Raw genomic sequence first — 19,338 nt, 5'->3', positions numbered from 1 at the left:
AGCAAAAAACTATTTTTGTCATATCTTGAAAACCATGCATCCATTTTCCAATCTGTTTTAAGGGGAGATGAATATGGATGATAGTAACATGCCCATGAAATTTCAGCAAATTACAGTGCACAGTTTTCAAGAAATTGACCTCCATCACCTACAACCATTTTTTAATTTTCTCGATATTTGTGCATCCATTTACAAATTTGTTTCATGGGGAGATGCATATGGATGATGATAACATGCCCAAACAATTTCATAAAATTCTAGTGCACATTTTCCAAGAAATCGACGTCCATCAACTTCAACCATTGGCCAAATGTTTTTTATGGGGAGGTGCATAAGGATGATGGAAACATGCTTAGAAAATTTCAGGTCAATCCAGTTACCATTCGGGATATATGGGTTTAAACAAGTTGCTACAGGGTTTCTTGTAGTATTACAGGATGTCCTCATTTACTACAGGAAATAGGCTGAAAGCTATAGGAAGGTATGGAAGGTGAAATAAAGTGTGGGAAAGGTGTCTAATGGTGGAATAAGGTATAGGGAAGGTGAAAATCACGCATGGCCAAGCCCATCACTCCAAGAAGGCCGGATCTGACTAAGATAGATTGCTCATGGTAACTGCAAGACAGAGGTTTAGAATCACCAAGTTGTGAAGACCTGTGCATAAGAAAACAAAAGATATTATCACCTCTATAGGACCATGGATGAATCATCAACTTAGCAACAATATGCATGTTTCTCCAATTACCATCAGGTAGGTATAGGTATGCAATATTCTTGACCTCTTCTCTTGAGCATATAGTTAGAAATTTGTTGTCAGTGCATGAGGTATGAGGTTTTATATACTAAGGATGGTTTAGTAGTCTCGGCTGCCTTCAACTAGTTAGTTGCAACTCACTCCTTCACTCATGCAATGTGGAAAAGCCAAATTATGAAGGGTGATGATTTCAAGGAATGGGAACAACAGTTAAAGAGGAAATTTGTGCAAAGGCCAAGTCACCAAAGCACTCCAAGCCCTCCATCCACTTCATATCCACTATCTATCCATCATTCATCTATCCCATTTCATAAGAAAAATTAATATTTTTTAAGAACAAACCCTACACTCAGTCTCACCCTGAAAATTTCTTGAAAAAAACACACACAACACTTCCTATCCATTTTAACAAACCTACACTACTCCCTCTGAGCCCTAGCATCATCCTATAAACCCTCTACATAATTTCTGATCACTCCCATATAGTTATAAGACCTTGTAAGAGAAGGAATGGCTGCTACGGGAAGACATAATGTTACTACAAGAAGGAAGAAAGAAACAAATTGTGTTAAAAACCAAAATGGCAGTACCTAAGAGAGACCTAATCAAAACAGAGAACACCAAGGCCATTAGGAAATCATCTAGGCCACAAAAGAGAAGAAGAAGGCAACAAAAGTCAAGAAGTCAGTCACCATCATAATATAACTCAAACTGGAATTATGAAAATAAGCTTTCCAAGAGGTCTCTAATCTCTTTCTAGCTTTTGTCCAAGGCCTAAAAGATGTTATATAAAGGGGAGAAAGGCATGAAAGTCAAGTTGAGGGCCTACCCTAGGCTCAGAGTATTATTTCTGCTCAAAACAGGTTTAAATGGACTACTATAGGGTTTCCTGTAGTTACTACAGGTTGATACAGGGTTTCTTGTAGTTACTACAGGAATTACTACAAGATGTCCTAATTCTCATCTAAAAGCATTTTGAAGGTTTTAGAGGTGTCCAAATGGTGGAAAAAGGTAGCATAAGGTTGGAAAAGGATGTGGAAGGCCTTTCCAAGCTGAAAAATATTCAAGAACCCATCTTGAACAAGGGGAAGAAGGTAGGCTAATGGTCTCAAGAAACACTGTGATTTTTCTATGTACAAACAGTTTTGGAAAAATGAGTGAAAATGGAATGAAGGTTTCAAGAAAGAGGATATGGATGAAATGGATCTACAAGCCAACAGAGTTCACTTGCAAAGAGGAAAGTTATGTTTTTTTTTCTTGAAAGATTTCTAAACAATCATGAAAACAACTACATTTTTGTGCTTATCTTTGCAGAACTTACAACCAAGATTCTTAAGAGAAAGGATTGAGGAATGCAAGGGAGAGGCCACTAGGGCCATGAGTGAGGTAGAATGAGGTCACTAAGTTTCTCGGAGGATGAGCAACACTTTCAACAGGGGGCTATGACGGGTCTCTAAATTATACATAAATTAAGGCCCATATGACCATCCTTCAACACATTAAACCTCTCATTTTTCATTAGATAGTGTATTTTTAACTTTAATATGTTCATTAGGAAGGTTTATGGATAATTGCATATTTGTGCCTAATATTATTTATTTTTGTGGAATAGTGTGAGAATATTGGGTAGATTATGGAGATTTGGAAGAGGAGACAATCTAGGGACCTGCTCCTTACAATAGGAGGACCAATATTAAATAATAAATCAACAAGCTATTCTAGAATTATGGCACAGATTGTGGAGCTCCAATGATTGAGAAAATATAGAAATGTGTTCCCTACAATTTAATGCAGATTCATAGTATTGGGAAGTGGATCCACTAATCAAGGGATTTTGGTGGAGAAAGCTTCCTCCTCTCATGGGGAATGATTCCTAATCATTTTGTATAAGTACCAAGTCGATCCACTAATCAAGGGATTTTGGTGGAGAAAGCTTCTTCCTCTCATGGGGAATGATTCTTAATCATTTTGTATCAGTTACCAAGTTGAATTTTCCTCTAGGGGTGGATTTTTATTAGTCTTCTTATAAAGAGAGCTCATATTTTGGCAGCTGCACTTTCATTTTTTGCAGGGATGTAATTCTGTTGATGGAAATAATGAAGATTGATGACATGTTCAGCTTCTAAATCTTGGTCTCCTTAATAGGACTCGGATTTTTCTTGGGCATGGCCATCCTAGAAGCTTCAGAGTCCTTTTGTATCATTTACTTTTCTTCCTTTTCACTTCTTATTCACATGCATCTCTTGTTCTTGTTTTCTATTTATGCATTTAGTATTAATGATTTCTTATTGTAGGATTAGATTAAATGGTTGAAGTAAGTTATTTTGCATGATCACAAGCATCATTTAATCATTAAAACAACTTTGGAAGGTCATATTGATGATTGAGCTACTTGGATTAGTTTTTTTATTCCCAAATCCAGATTTCTAGAAGTCCCTTGTGGCAAATTACAGTAAATTTATGCTATTTTTAGAGCATTCTAACGAGCTTCAATTGATTTGATTCCACTTCCATTAGATCACAAAAGCATTCTAGTTAATAATAAAAAATTACCCCATTTCATTTGCACTTGATTAGGTTAGGCATTTGATAGACTTACTAGCTCATTAGTTGTTGAATTTCTATATTTTAGACTAGTAATTTTATACCATTTTTAAGCATGGGTTGATAGAGGTATTTTTTAGTGCTTCCACTTGGAATGGAGACCTAAGACATCCTAGTTAATAACAAAATTTGTCCCATCCAATTTGGATTTGATTTTCTTGGTAATTCGGTGAATTATAGTTTCCTGTAATAAATTTGTTGTTTCTTGTAGTACTATCCTAGCATGTATATACTTACGCAATTTTTCTCAAGAAGATTGGTTATTTTCCCTTAGGGTTGAAGAAAGACCCCTAGGATCTAAATAAATGATTAGGGAATACTAAATACCACTTTGGACTTGCCTCTTTACCCATGCAAAACATTTCAGAAATTTAGGTTAATGGACAAATTTGTGAATTGGATAATATATTGATGATTGTATTGATTTCCACATCCAATGAACTCTGTTAATGGATCTAAACTCTTTGAAATGTAAGGGTTGACATTTATTTCATGATATTTACTTTATGCAAATAGAATAGTTTTCCTTCCTTGTATTTTCTTTCTCGCAATAAGTTAAGGTTTCCATTTCGAGCATTTCATTTTCTGCAATTAGTTTAGGATCTGATTTTATTACATTCACTCCATTACATCATGACAACAAAGGAAGGACACATTGTATGCTGCACATATAGTGTCGATACCTCTTCATTTGGTACAAAGCCCAGGTTGATAATTAAATTTGGTAGCCTTGGGAGTTGCAGCATTCTTGTTGTAATACCGAGGCTCATCACTCAAAGAAAACTAAATGCAGAAAAATGAAACCATTCCTCAGTATCCATCGAGATTCACTTAGGTTCGAGATGAACTTGGAGGAGTAGGATAAAATGTTCCATCATCTGAACTTGTGAGATTAGCACTTCTTGGCCTTGTGAAATCATGGCACAACTATTAGGATTCAGTCAATGGAAGAGACAAGCTACCAAATTGGGAGAGAATTTGATCTGATTTGATACAGGAGGAGATCAAAAGAAACCGCTAGAGATGGTGTCACATCCATTACAGATGAGGAAGAATATTGTGCTCTATTTGGAAAAGTAAAGAAGGCCAAAGGAAATAAGGCCCAAGGCAAGGCATAATCTAGGTAGAACAATGGCAAGAAGAAGGACCTTAACAAAATAAAATGTTTTCACTACCATGGATATGGACACTATACAACCAAGTGTCCACACAAGAAATCCAATAAGGAACCTACAACTAGAGTAAGAGGAAATGCTTTGGCATCTTAGTTAAAGTTATATTTCACCCTCTTTGCTTGCATGAAAAGCATAGTAAGAGGGAGCGAGTGGTACCTAAAATCTTGTGCCCCATATCATATGACAGGAAATAAGGAATTCTTTAGTAGCCTAGAGGAGAAGGATCTGCAATTGCACATAGAATTTCAATATGATGGGAGGTATAATAACAAAGGAATTGGTACTGTCACCTTTAAGATGTAGTCAAGCTCCCATCTTCACATGAAAAATGTTATGTATGTGCCTGGGCTGAAGAAAAATTTGATTTTTGTAGCTATATTGGAGGACAAAGGTTATGATGTTGTGTTTAGTAGGGGAAAATCTTTTCTGAAGCATGTTGCCACTAGACAAGCGAACAAATTGGAGTTAGAGTGAAAAATATCTACAAGCTAGAGGTAGCTTTCTCCATGCATGCAACTATAGCTCTAGGAGTGAGGTGGGGCGATCTAGAGCCTTAGTCCCAGAGTTGTAAAGGATTGGGAAAGGTCTATAAGAGAGCAGTAGTAGATCCAATATACTTTCCTCATGGATCATTACCTTGCTACAGGGGCCCACAGTATTTAGCAGCAAGAGGATCAGTGTCAATTAGTGTAGTCAGATACTAAGGAGCACAGATCAGAGTTGATAGTAGGGCAGGAGGCTGAGTAGCAGAGTCAGCAGTAATGCAGATTTCCTAGCAAACAGTACAGAGACTAGTAGCGGTTAGATGCTCAGGAGACAGTTGCAGCTTAGAGACATAGTTGATTTAGTATTTTGGATGCTTCTTAGTTGCATGTGCTATAGTAGCAACAAAAACAGTGAGAGGTAGTGTTATTTGTGCTACATTAGATTCCATAGGAGTGGGATTGGGGTTGTGCAAAACCATTTTCTTGCTAAGAGAGATTGTTAGAATGTAGAAAGAAAATGCTAGAGAAAATTTTATTTTCCACATCAACAGAATGACTTAGATTGTAGTTAGCTAGAGAGACATGGCCTTGTCTACTAGTTAAATCAGTAAATTTGAGTTTGTGGGCTAGAAGTAGAGTTGTGCATGAGCTGATTGCTAAGATATAGCGATCTGAACTCAGTTAATTGAGCTCTAAGCATTTGTTGAGTCAATTGAAGGTTAGTTGAGTAGTTATGACTGTTGTTAACTCACTAATCTCTTAGTTAACTAGTCAATCAACTAAAAATATACCCTATCATGCATGGAATTTGAATTTCCTAATTGAGTGGATGGGAAAGGAACATTTGCATTTATAATTGTATAGTGTTGAGTGTATATTTCTTTTGCACTGAGCACATGATCATTTCCCCTTGGATTTGTGCAAGGAAATAGGGAATTTCCCTATTATTTAAGAGATAATTTCCTCCATGATTGCACAAGGAAATGGGAGATTGGCTAAAGCTTGAATTGGCTAAGTGTTGGCTAGAGAAATTAGGAACCATGAGAACAATTTTACAATGCAAGGTGTGCTTTAAAGTTAAAGCAAGACATTGTAATTGTTTTTCTTTCTCATCTGAATTAATGCAAACATTAGAGAAATTTTGAAGTTAAAAATTAGGCTCAAAACAAAAATGTACAACTAAAATACACTTTATAAGAACCAATAGGATTCAAGATGATGATGTCAACCATGGGGGATGATTCACCATTTTCGCAGTAAAAAGAAAAAATAAAATTAAAACTACTTTTTCAACTTGTATTTTCAACTTATCTCCCGACAATTTTACTCACTTTTTTAGCAAGAGCACTTATCGAATGTGGAATTTAATTCCTCATCAAAGGAGTTCCCATGTTGCATACTTTTGATGCAACCTACTACATGAAAAATGAGAAATACATGAAAAGATGTGATTGCAATCACATTTTTTCTTGTATTTCTCATTTTTCGTGTAGCAAGGGATGAGCCTAGGTATTGCAACAATAATGTTGCAACTCCCAGGGCTACCAACTTTACTTATCAACCCGAGGTTCATACAAACTTGAAGGTGACAGTGCTATATGCACAAGTAAAAGTGAAGATACCGCCTGTTGTCACTACTCATCTAGCAAGAGACCCCAAGGGTTCCAAGCCAGACTTCTATAGGGTTAGAAGAAGCTTGATTTTTATGGAAGAAGATAAAATCTATCCTAAGGGAGAGCTACTCTACTGCAATAATGAAGAAATCAACATGTAATGCTAAATGACACCATACCCTAGCTAACCAGTTAAACAACTATGCCTAAACATAATTTCTAAATCAACACTAACTTAATGCTAATTATCTAAGTTGCAGAGGTAAAGAGCATCAAAACTAGACTAAGGTGTAAGAAATGAACTAAACTAACTCAGCTTTCAAGCGGAAGAGCAGTCGAAGGACGAAATTAGTGAAGGAGGACATGAGGGAGAATCAATGCATAAGAATTATTGGATCAGTCGGGTGAAAGGCAAATGAGCGACAGAGGTTGGATTGCAGGAGGTTATGTAGATAGATGTGTGAACGAGGTTAACTAACAGGATGAATGGTGGAGATCTTATTGCGAAGGCTTAAGTGAAGAGATGGATAGCAGAGATCATATCACGAGGAAAAGAAATGTGCGGAAATGAGGGAGCAGGTTTCTAAGGCAGTAAGTAGTTTCTCACGTGCCCTTTAGGTTGTAAGAAGTATTTCGAAATTTCATGCGATTAGCATTATTGCGCAATATGTAGCATGAGAAAAACACTTTTATCGCATGCTCTTGGGTGGATAACGTTCCTACACTAATCCACGTGAGATTGCGTGATGGCTGTTAGATCAGGCAGGGGTGATCAACAGTGGAGATCGGCCAAGCCAGTTGGCAATCGGGTGAAGTGACAGCTGTCAGATCAGGCAAGGCATATTGACGGTGGAGATTAAAGCTCATAAAGTGAGTGGAAGACTTCACGCGAGGTAGCAAATGGAGAAAATAGTGAATCAGACGGTGATTGTGAAGGTTTGTTGGTGATCGAACGACGAGGAAGCGATGCATGAGGAAAGTGTTGGAGGTAGTTTCAAATGAAAATGACAGAAAAACATAGTGAGGGTGCACAAATAACTGCATCAAACATCGAACTCCATAGCTCATATGAGAACCAGAAACCTGTGTTTTTGGGGTTGCTGAAGGGTCTCTTCCTCAAGTCATGGTCCCAGAGGGAGGAGATGAGGCTGAGACACCTGCGCACAACCTGATAGTGATCTTTTTCATCTAACTAACCTGTGAAGAAATAAGGCATAAATGTAATTAAACTACAACAAATGCATCTACTTATGAAAATGACAGAAACGGGAAGATATGCTACTTAAACAAATGAACAATGAAAACCAAGAAACTATGCTAGCATACATGTACAGTGTAGGGAAGCTTTGGCTGCTCGAGTCGGGCCCTAACCCAAGTGCTTCAACCCTCTGAGTTAACTCAGAGCTGTCTTAAACAAAACTCATTATCATTATAAAAACCATGGATTACATAGTAAATTGTCACAAGTCCCTTGCAGCTCGGAAATAAGGCAGGGTTTTACAATCAAAATCCCCAATCCTAATGAGGTCCTAAGCCTCTCTACTTATACATCTGATAAACTGGTTTTTGTCACTTTCACTTGCTTGAATGTCTTCTAGTCTTCAAAGTGATGGTTGTTTGCTCTCCAATGATGGAGGAATATTCGAATGGAGGGGTAGTAAATGAGGAGGATTTACCTCCTATAATTACTCTCCCTTGTCCCATTCGAGTTTTGACCAAGGTCTTTGCCATAGTTCCTTGCTTTTATCCTTTATGCCTACATTTTTCCTTGCTTTTATCCTTTATTCCTACATTACATGCACTTTAGACCACAAAGAAAAATATCCAACTCTAACTCATCTCATAAACAAAATATAATCAAAAGTATGCAATAAGTTGTGAGAATAGTTGGTTTGACTAAGCTAGGAGGTGAATTAAGGACAATTAAGACCCATATAATTACTCAATGATGAGGCTCATCATCACCCCCTACTAAAAGTGTTTCTCATCCTTCAAGCAACTTAGTCAATGTCCATGTCCTTCATGGCTCTGGTAGCCTCTCTGACATCCCATGCTTCTGCTGTGGTTTCTTCTTCTTGTTTATAGAACCCTGCTTTCCTTTCTACTTCTTCCCACTGCCTCATTTCCTCTTCTTCTTTTATCCGTTCTAGTATCCTTAGGAGCAGTGGTGGACTGAGTTTTAGGCCTATCTAATTAACCTTCGACCTTTGCGTTGGTTTCTCATACATAGGTGTCCTATTGAGTGCTTTTCTCAACCTTTGAGGGGAGTGATATTCTCTGATCTTCAAGCTATGTGGCAGTGTTTTCCATCTCCTTTAGCAGGCATGTATATTATCATCTTAGCAGCCTAATCATATCCTCAAAATGTGAAATTTCTTGCCCTTGAGAAGCAAGATATCTAGGTTCCAGCTGAGGATCATTTGCAATTAGATTATGGGTGCTAATTAGGGACATGGGATTTGATTGTTCAGCTCTGATAAAAAGAGGTTTATTTTGCTCTCTGACCAATATTCTTTTCATCTCTGCGGCCTTTGACTTCTTATGGTTCATCAATGATGCTAAAGCCATTAATTGTAGATCTCCTAGTTCTGCATTAGGATCCCAAATATTCATGTCTTTTAGGGCCATGTTATGCAAGTAAAACTCAGCCATTTTGGCCCCATCCTTTAGTACACTTTGATCACAAATATCAATAAAAAGTCTGCAGTCCTGAAATGGCATGGTGCTCCTTTGTGCTAGTGTTTTAATCTGAAATTGCAGCCATTGTTCTCTGAGGTAAAGAGCATAGGATTTAGCTGGCATCCTACACTGAATGGCCTCCAAGGAGAGGCTGGCCATATATGCTACTTGGTCTTTCTTTTCCTGCAGTTGGCCTCTCTGTTTTTATTATATTCTTCTTCTTGTTTTTCCTCCTCCTTACTGACAGAAGGATTAACATCATAGGTGAGGGTTTTGATTTCATCCTCTGCTGGTAAGTTTCTAAAGACTGACCATGTTATGGGGATCCTGAGGCTTTGGAGGTCATCCTTAATGAGGATCTTTATCAACCCATGGTGAACTAACTACTGGAAATTTCCTTCCTTTACTTTGCTGCTAGAGTCTATGAGTGATTGCATCAAGAAATAGGGTATGTTGAGTCTTTGGTGAATTGGTGTTTCTACCCCAAATATTAATTCTTCAAGCGTTCTCAAATGGTTGCCATAACAACATTGTATATATGGACTCTTTAATTCTCTTTTGACTTATTAAACAATTTCCTTTTTGCCACCTTTTCACTTATAAACCAACTACCTCTTAACCTTTACAACCTTTGATTAAATGAGAAATATGAGTGAGTGACTGGGATACTTACCTGTGGTCTAGATGCCATGTTGTAGTTGTCAAAGATCAGAGGTGCCGTTGATGGTCATTCTTCTTCCTCCTCTGTTGCCTGCTAATGGTTTATTAGCTTTTGCAGGTGTCCATGATTGAAGATCTGATGTTGTTGTTGTTGTGGAGCTCCTAGATTACCACTTGGAAATGTTTGATGTCTCCCTTAGAATTTCTTGATAATGTTGTTGGATGGTGGAATGAGGATGTTGTAATGAATGGACAGAGGGAGTAGGAGTGTATGTGGATGCAGGGATGATGGTAATGGTTGAGGTGATTCTGTTAGAAAACACAATCTTCACCTGAATTGAAGTAATGAAGTGAAAAACAATAGAATTGATGGAGGGATGCATGGTAAGGAGTGGAGGAGATGAATATATGTGAGGCAGGGTTCCCTTTGGATCTTTTCTTTGCTCCTTTCTTGTCTTTCTCACCCACCTGCAAATAAAAATTATGTTTTTTCTTTTATTATTGTATATATTTTTTTTTTGAAAAAAAACACCTAGGCTGCCTCACAGAGGTTTTCACCCTAGATATCTGCCCTAGGCGCCTCATGGAGGTTTTCACCTGAATCCTTATTCTTTTTTCTTTTTTAGTGTCCTCATGAGGGAGGAGCTGGAACTTGCTCCACCATCATCACTATCTTATTGATATTGTCAATAAACTCTTGTTTTAATAAAGGCCTCTTGTACATTTTCAATCGGTGTCCATTAACTAGCAATGGAATGGATTCGTCATCAATAGTTCTGATTTGCACTGAACCATTGTCATGGCATCTTTCCACCACATAAGGTCTAACCCATCTTGTCCTTAGCTTGCCCTTGAAGTCTTTAAACCTGGAATCATATAACAATGCTCAGTCTCCCTCTTGAAATTGCTTCTTCTTGATGTGCTTGTCATGCCAGATCTTCCTCTAAAGCTGAACTATCTCTGTATGTAGGAGGGCCTGCATTCTGAATTCATCCAATCCATTCAAATGTAACAATATTTCTTTCTATGCATGGTTGATATCCAAATATAGTTGGACTGCCATCCTCAATGTGTTATATTCAAACTCAATGGAGAGCAAAGCCTTTTTCCCATAGACCAGCTCACAGGGTGTAAATCTAGTGGTGGTCCTCCATGTGGTATTATAGGCCCAGGTGGCCTCAACTAGTCTCTCTGCCCAGTCCTTCCTACTGCTGCTCACTACCTTGGTTAAGATGTTCTCCAGTGCTTTGTTGGTCACCTCCACTTGCCCATTAGCTTGTGGATGATAAGGAGTGGAGGTCCTATGCTTGATTTTGTGATGGATGAGCAGTTCTTCAATCATGTTGGAGGTAAACTGGCTACTTTGATTTGTGACTAGCTCTCTATGGTACCCAAATTTGTAGAATATATTCTCCCTTAGGAAGTCAACCACCCTTTCTTTTGTTGCTGCCTTAATTGTCTTGGTTTCATCCCACTTAGTCAAATAATCAGTGCACACAATGATGTGTTTTTCTTCTTTGAATGAGGGTTGATAGGCCCAACAAATTCCATGCCCCACTTGTCAAATGACTCGAAAGTCACTTGAGTTTGTAGGGGAATTTCATCTCTTGGAGTAGGCTTTCCCATCCTCTGGCACCGATCACACTGACTAATATACTTTTTCACATCCCGATGAAGAGTAGGCCAATAATAGCCCACTTGCAACACTTTGAATGTTGTCCTCTTTGCTGTAAAGTGACCTCCACAAGGCCCATCATGATAGTTCAGAAGGATGTCAAAGACTTCCTCTTCCCTTACACACATTCTTAAGATTTTATCTAGGCCAAGTTTGAATAGGTTGCCCCCAATCCAGGTAAAGGGGGAGCTCTTTCTAACTATCTTGCTCTTTTCTTTGGAGGGAAATTTTGGTGGAAATTGTTCTAATACCAAATAGTTTGCTATATCAGCAAACCATGGGGAGAGAACTGAAATAGCAAACAAATTCTCATATGGTAATTGGTCATCCACCATTCCTTCTTCACCTGCAGGCAGATTCATCCTAGATAGAAAGTCAGAAAAAAACATTTTCCTTACTAGGTTTATTAACAATAGTTAGATCAAACTAATGTAATAAAAGCAACCATCTTATAATTCTAGCATTCACATCTAGTTTTTTCATTAAATATTTGATTGTGGCATGATCAATATGCACAAATGTTTGATTGCCTGTAATGTAATGCCTAAATTTGTTTAATGAGTGCACAACAGCCAGGAGTTCTTTTTGGGTAACAATATAGTTTAGCTCAGCCTTTGAAAGGTTCTTATTGATAAAATAGATGGCATAGGGAAATTTATCCTCTTCCTGACCTAAGGATGCTCGTATGGATTTGTGTGAGGCATCAACATGAATATGAAAAGGGAGGGCCCAGTTTGGGCCTCTAAGGATTGGTGCAGTGGTTAACTTACCCTTTAGAATGTCTAAGGCCTCTTGACAGCTCTTTGACCATATAAACTCATAATCTTTGGCCAACAACCCGAACAAAGGAGAGGTCAACTTGTTGAAGTCCTTTATGAATCTTCGGTAGTATCCAGCTAACCCTAAGAAACTCTTGACATCTCTCTGCTTTTGTGGAGGTGGGACCCTTTGGATGATTGTTATTTTTTTGGGTCCACCTATAGTACTTGCTAAGATATTAAATGACCTAGCACAGTCCCTTCAGTCATTAAGAATTCACCATTTTATGGACTGAGAGACAGATTCATTTCAATGCATTTGTGCAATACTTTGCCTAGGTTAGTTAGGGTTTCTTGAAAATCACAGCCATAAGGTGTAAATTCATCCATATAGATTTCCACAACATCATGTACTAATTCAGCAAAAATACTCAAGATTGCTCTCTGGAAAGTGGTAGGAGCATTGCATAAGCCAAAAGGAAGGACCCTATAGGAAAAAGTACCCCAAGGACAGGTGAATGTGGTCTTATCTTGGTCTTTTGGGCATATTTGGATTTGGTTGTACCCACTGAATCCATCTAGGAAGCAAAAAAAAATTCTTCCCTGCCAGGGCATCTATCACTTGGTCAATGAAGGGTAGGGGAAAATGATCCTTCTTTGTGGCTTTGTTCAACTCCCTATAATCAACACAAATCCTCCACTAACAATTTTTGTTGGGAACTAACACTAAAGGAGAGACCCACTCATTGTCTGAGATAGGGTAAATGAATCCTGCATCTAACAGTTTTTGCAGTTCTTCTTTGATTATGTCTTTAAGAGCTGGATTGATCCTCCTTTGTGGTTGCCTGCCTGGCTTGCAACCTTCTTTGATGTATATGTGGTGAGTACACACTTAGGGGTGTACTCCCTTCATTTCCTTGTAACTCCAAGCGAAGGTTTCTAGGTTCTCTTTCAACATGTTGCATAGCTTTTCCTCTTCTAAAGTAGAAAGCGATGGGTTAATTTTCAAAGTTATCTCTAGGCCAAATTCTATGGTTTTGACACGGAGTGGGTTGGAATTGGCCAAGCATAAGTCAATTGGATGATGGTTCTGGGTTTCCCTTACTTCTTCGTCTAATGGTAGTGAACTAGGAGTTGGACTTTGGAGTAGGTGTTCAATTAAGTCATCCTCATCTTGTTTTCCTCCTCCTATGGTTGCTTCCAAAACATAAAGTTGGGCAAAATAAACCTCATCTTCTTCCTCCTCCTCCAACCATAAAGGTAAATCATGCACTAGGGAAGGTTGAGCAGGAGGGTATAGGACTAACTATTTAGACATATGCCCATTCTTGATGGTCATATTCCCAGCTCTACAGCTAATGTAAGCATCAGCTGTGGCCAACCATGGCCTAACAAGGATGAGAGGGTAACCAGTGAGCTTAGCCTTAGGCTGGAGAACTAGGAAATCTGCAGGGTACTCCCATTAGTAAATGGAGACCATCACATCCTCCACAATTCCCTCAGGGGTGAAAGTGGAATGGTTTGCGATTTTCAGAACTATTGTGGTCTTCCTCAATGACCCTTGGAGGTTGAGCTTGAGCATGGTGTCCTTGGTGATCACATTAATGGTAGCCCCAAGATCAATCAGTGTGTGGGACAATAGTGCCATTGATGTGCACATCTACTACAGGGCTTCCAGGGTCCAAATATTTTGGACATATTACTTGCCCCAGCATTAAGTCAAGCAATTGCCCAATGACATTAATTGTAGGGGCATCCATTTTTCTTCTTCCTGGATGCTTGAAGCACTTCTCCTTAATCAACTTATTGTAAATGGGAACATATTTGATTGCCTAGAGAAGGGGAATCTTTACACATAGATTTTTCAATTCTCCCAAAAGTTTAGTTTCTTCTGGGATAGGCTGAAGTGGTTGGGCTAATCTCTCAGGAAAGGGTGGATTTAATTTAAGGTTGCTTTCCTCTCTTTCTTCCTCAACCTCCCTATGTGGAGAGGGAGGTTGGTTATCAAGGAGAATTCTCCCAGCTCTTAGGTTGTTCTCCTGGTTCTACAACATAAGCTGGGTATGATGTCTCTCCACTGTATGCTTGTTGAACCTACCTATTGTTTGGGTTTGGATTTGGTTGGGCAGGCATTTGGGGTTGCTTGGGTGGAGTAAAGTGCAGGATTTGTGGTTGGGTAGGTGGTGGAGGCAATAGGGCTAGAAAATTGTTGAATTGGGGCCTCCACCCCTGGTGTGGGTTATTCCACTGAGGTTGTGGCTGAACATAAGGTTGAAATGATTGGTTGGATAGTTGGGAGTGATACTGAGATGCATAGGACCAAGGAGGGGGTGTAGACTAGGAGGGACAAGTAGTGGGTCCCCAAGAAGGTATCTTTGTGGTTTGGTTGGGGTTGTAATATGCATGGGATGACCCTTGCATACCCTGTTGGTATGGTCTAGGCCCTGGAGGTCTCCCTTGGTTAATGTAGCAAAGTTGATCAGTGACCCATTTAGCTCCTTGATATAGAGCTTTGAGTCCAGGTAAAGAAGGGCACTTGGCTGTGGAATGATTTTCTTCACAGACTGAGAAAATCTTAATGTAGTTCAATGGATGTTCATTCCTAGGATGTCTCCTGGTGCATCTAGGAAAAGAGATGGCCAAGGATCTCTCTGTTTCCTCTTTCTTCCTTTTGATGTTCATGCTGTCCAATTGAAAGGCAAGGGTTTGCAACATATCACTTTTGAAATCTTCCAGCATATTTCCAATTTCACCCTTGATGGATAAGTTGGAGGATGATGTACTGGCCATAGGTTGACTACCCCTACCCTTTTTCTTGGCTAGCCTCGAATGGTTTCTAAAGACAGTATTAATATCCTCATAGGGTAATTGGTAGACATCTCCTCTTGCTATCATATGTAAGGTATCCAGGAGATCCTCCCTCACTCCTCTAAGCAGGACCAGCTTTAGTGAGTCAGGGTCAAGTGTGCACCTGGCCCTTTTGTAACTGAGCTAGAATCTTTCTTCATAGTCTTCTAAGGATTGATCCTGGCCTATGGTCATTCTGAAAATCTCTTCTTTAGTATCCTTTGACCTACAGTAGTCCCTATATTTGTTGTTGAAAGTCTGTTGCATATGAGCCCAAGTTGTGATGCTATCTCCAGGTAAACCCATGAACGAACGCAATGCTGCATCCTTGAGAGTAGATGGAAAAAATTTTAACTTTTTCTCATCATCTGTATAGTCATAAGTTCGACATATAACAACAAACTCAAATAGGAAAGTGTCAAGGTCCTCTGTGCTCAGGCCATGGAAATGAGGTAGAGTAGAGGGGCTTATATTCTTCATCTTAGTGTCCCCATTGGTTTCCCTGATGAGGAAGGAACTCCCAATTCTCTCTCTATCTCCCCTGTAATTTTGGTTTCCAGCCATTGGTTCAGTAGGAATGGATTCTTCCTCTTCTTCTTCCCTTGTAGGTTCTTCAAATATGTAAGGTTGCTCACTTAAAGGTTCTTCCACTTCACAGTTACCGAAGAAGAGAGAACGTTGATTGTTGGATGCAGTGGGGGTGTTTGACAAGAATTTACCTGAATTGTCCCTATTCCTACGAGGCATGAAAGGAAATGTTTTTGGGTTGGTTTTTATAAGATTTTCTTTAAAGCTAGAAAGTACTTGCAGAATGGAAAGGAAAGTAGCTAATGACAAATGAAAGAAAGGAAGCTACTAGATTACTTTTGCAAAAATAAACTAATGGAAGAAAATTGAAGACTAGAAGTAGAAGAAAAGAAAGTTGGAGACTAGAAAATAGAAGAAAGCAATAATTACTTCTACTTAGACACCTCCCCGACAACGATGCCAAAAAGTGATGAGCCTAGGTATTGCAATAATAATGTTGCAACTACCAGGGCTACCAGCTTTACTTATCAACTTGGGGTTCGTACAAACTTGGAGGTGACAGTGCTATATGCACAAGTAAAAGTGAAGATATTGCCTGTTGTCACTGCTCATTTGGAAAGAGACCCCGGGGGTTCCTAGCCAGACTTCTATAGGGTCAGAAGAAGCTTTATTTTGATGGAAGAAGAGAAAATCTATCCTAAGGGAGAGCTACTCTACTACAGTAATGAAGAAATCAACATGTAATGCTAAATCACACCATACCCTAGCTAACCAGTTAAACAACTATGCCTAAACAGAATTTCTAAATCAACACTAACCTAATGCTAATTATCTAAGTTGCAGAAGCAAAGAGCATCAAAACTAGACTAAGGTGTAGCAATGAACTAAACTAACTCGAATTTCAAGTGGAAGAGCAATCAAAGGATAAAATTAGTGAAAGGAGGACGTGAGAGAGCAACAATGCATAAGAACCGTTGGATCAGTCGAGTGAAAGGCAAATGAACGGCGGAGATTGGATCATAGGAGATTATGTAGATAGATGGGCAAATGGGGTTAACTAACAGGATGAATGGTGGAGATCTTATCGCGAAGGCTTAAGTGAAGATATGTACGACGAAGATCATATCGCGGGGAAAAGAAATGTGCAGAAATGAGGGAGGAGGTTTCTAAGGCGGTAAGTAGTTTCTCACGTGCCCTTCAAGCTATAAGAAGTATTTGAAATTTCACACGATTAGCCTTACTACGCGATATGTAGCATGAGAAAACCACTTTTCTCACGTGCTCTTGGGCGGATAATATTCGTGCACTAATCCGCGTGAGATTGTGTGATGTCTGTTAGATTAGGCAAGGTTGATCAACGGTGGAGATTGGCCATGCTATTTGGCGATCAGGTGAAGCGATAACCGTCGGATCAGGCAAGGCAGATCGACGATGGATAAAGCTCATAAAGCGAGTGGAAGACTTCACGCGAGGTGGCAGTTGGAGAAAATAGTGAATTGGATGGTGATTGTGAAGGTTTGTTGGTATGAGGAAGCGATGCATGAGGAAAGTGCTGGAGGCAGTTTCAAATGGAAATGATAGAAAAACACAGTGAGGGTGAACAAATAACTGCATCAAAAAACGAACTCCATAGCTCATACGAGATCAAAAAACCATTGTTTTTGGGGTTGTTGAAGGGTCTCTTCCTCAAGTCATGGTCCCAGAGGGAGGAGATGAGGCCGAGACACCTACGCACAACCTGATAGTGATATTTTTCCTGTAACTAACCTGTGAACTAAAAGAAGGCATACATGGAAGCAAAATACAACAAATGCATCTACTTAATCGAATGACATAAACAGGAAGCTATGCTACTTAAACAAATGAACAATGAAAACCAGGAAACTATGCTAGCATACATGTATAGTAAAGAGGAGCTTTGGCTGCTCGGGTCGGGCCCTAACCCAAGAGCTTCAACCCTCTGGGTTAACTAAGAGCTGGCTTAAACAGAACTCGTTCTCATTATGAAAACCATGGATTATAGAACAAACTGTCACAAGTCTCTTGCAACTCGGAAATAAAGCAGGGTTTTACAATCAAAATCCCCAATCCTAATGAGGTCCTAAGTCTCTCTACTTATTCATCTGATAAACTGGTTTTTGTCACTTTCACTTGCTTGGTTGTCTTCTAGTATTCAAAGTGATGGTTGTTTGGACTCCGATGATGGAGGAATATTCGAATGGAGGGGTAGTAAATGAGGAGGATTTACCTCCTATAATTACTCTCCCTTGTCCCATTCGAGTTTTGACCAAGGTTTTTGCCATAGTTCCTTGCTTTTATCCTTTATGCTTGCATTTTGCCTTGCTTTTATCCTTTATTGCTGCATTACATGCACTTTAGACCACAAAGAAAAATATCCAACTCTAACTCATCTCATAAACAAAATATAATCAAAAGTATGCAATAAGTTGTGAGAATAGTTGGTTTGACTGAGCTAGGAGGTGAATTAAGGACAATTAAGGCCCATATAATTACTCAATGATGAGGCTTATCAGCAGGTTCAATCGAAAGTATGCAACATGGGTACTCATTGGATGAGGAATTAAATTTTGCATCCAACGAGTACTCCCACTCGAAATTTGGGTAAAACTGCAAAGAGATACGTTGAAAATACGAGTTGAAAAAGTAGTTTTTCTTTTTTCCTTCCAAAATTTGATGAGGTAATCCAACTTTATTTTATTATTTCCACTATTATTTTATGATATTCCTTAGGAGGCCCATTTTAGACCTCAAAATTTCTCTAATGGCAGTGGATGGGTTTTTTCCTAGTGTGTTTCCCTATAAAATCTTTGTATTCCTTGTGTTTTTATGGTTGTATGTTATTGCTTGTGTTTCTATCGTGTTTTCATTTTTGTCGAACAGTAGAAGAAATTTATGTCTCTTGATTCCAGTTTGATTTCATTAAAAATAACAAATTTCTTGCAATTTCTACAATGTCATTGTTGGCCTAAGGAAATCTAGTATTTGCCGATTTTTTGTGTTTTCCTTTGTCGTTTTTTCAAAAGGCTTAGATGCCTGGATACCTCTTCCTCTATGTGGAACCACAAACACTAGAATTTTTACATTGCTCTTGAATCAAGTTCTAAAGGAATAATATTAAAACCCCTAGATTGTCTTAATGAATCTGGTACTTGAAAATAATACAACCCCGAATTTCTTAGATCTGCTCAATTATCCCAGGTACCTTCACTTCTAAACTTGTTTTCTCATCAATTCTTGAGGGTTTGACTAAGTGCCATATCCTGTTGGAAAGGTCTCTGAGAGGGCTATCTAACTAAACACTTTGCAAGAGCATTTGAATAATTTACCTATAAACAAAATGCCTTGAAATATAGGCTATCAAATCTTACATCCATCATTCTGCAACCACCAGAGGACACTGCAAACACCAAAAACACATCAATAACAACATCAAAAAACTCCCCCTTGAACTTGTAGTCCCTTGACATCAATGTCCAAGCTTGACAACAATGACAACCAACTTGCATTCTGCTCAACAATCATTTGTTTTTATAAGTCAA

The sequence above is a fragment of the Pinus tabuliformis genome, chromosome 8, assembly GCF_031772625.1.
Source record: "Pinus tabuliformis cultivar Carrire ecotype Pingquan chromosome 8, CPIR1, whole genome shotgun sequence".
Lineage (NCBI taxonomy): Eukaryota > Viridiplantae > Streptophyta > Pinopsida > Pinales > Pinaceae > Pinus > Pinus tabuliformis.
This window is presented reverse-complemented; position numbering follows the sequence as displayed.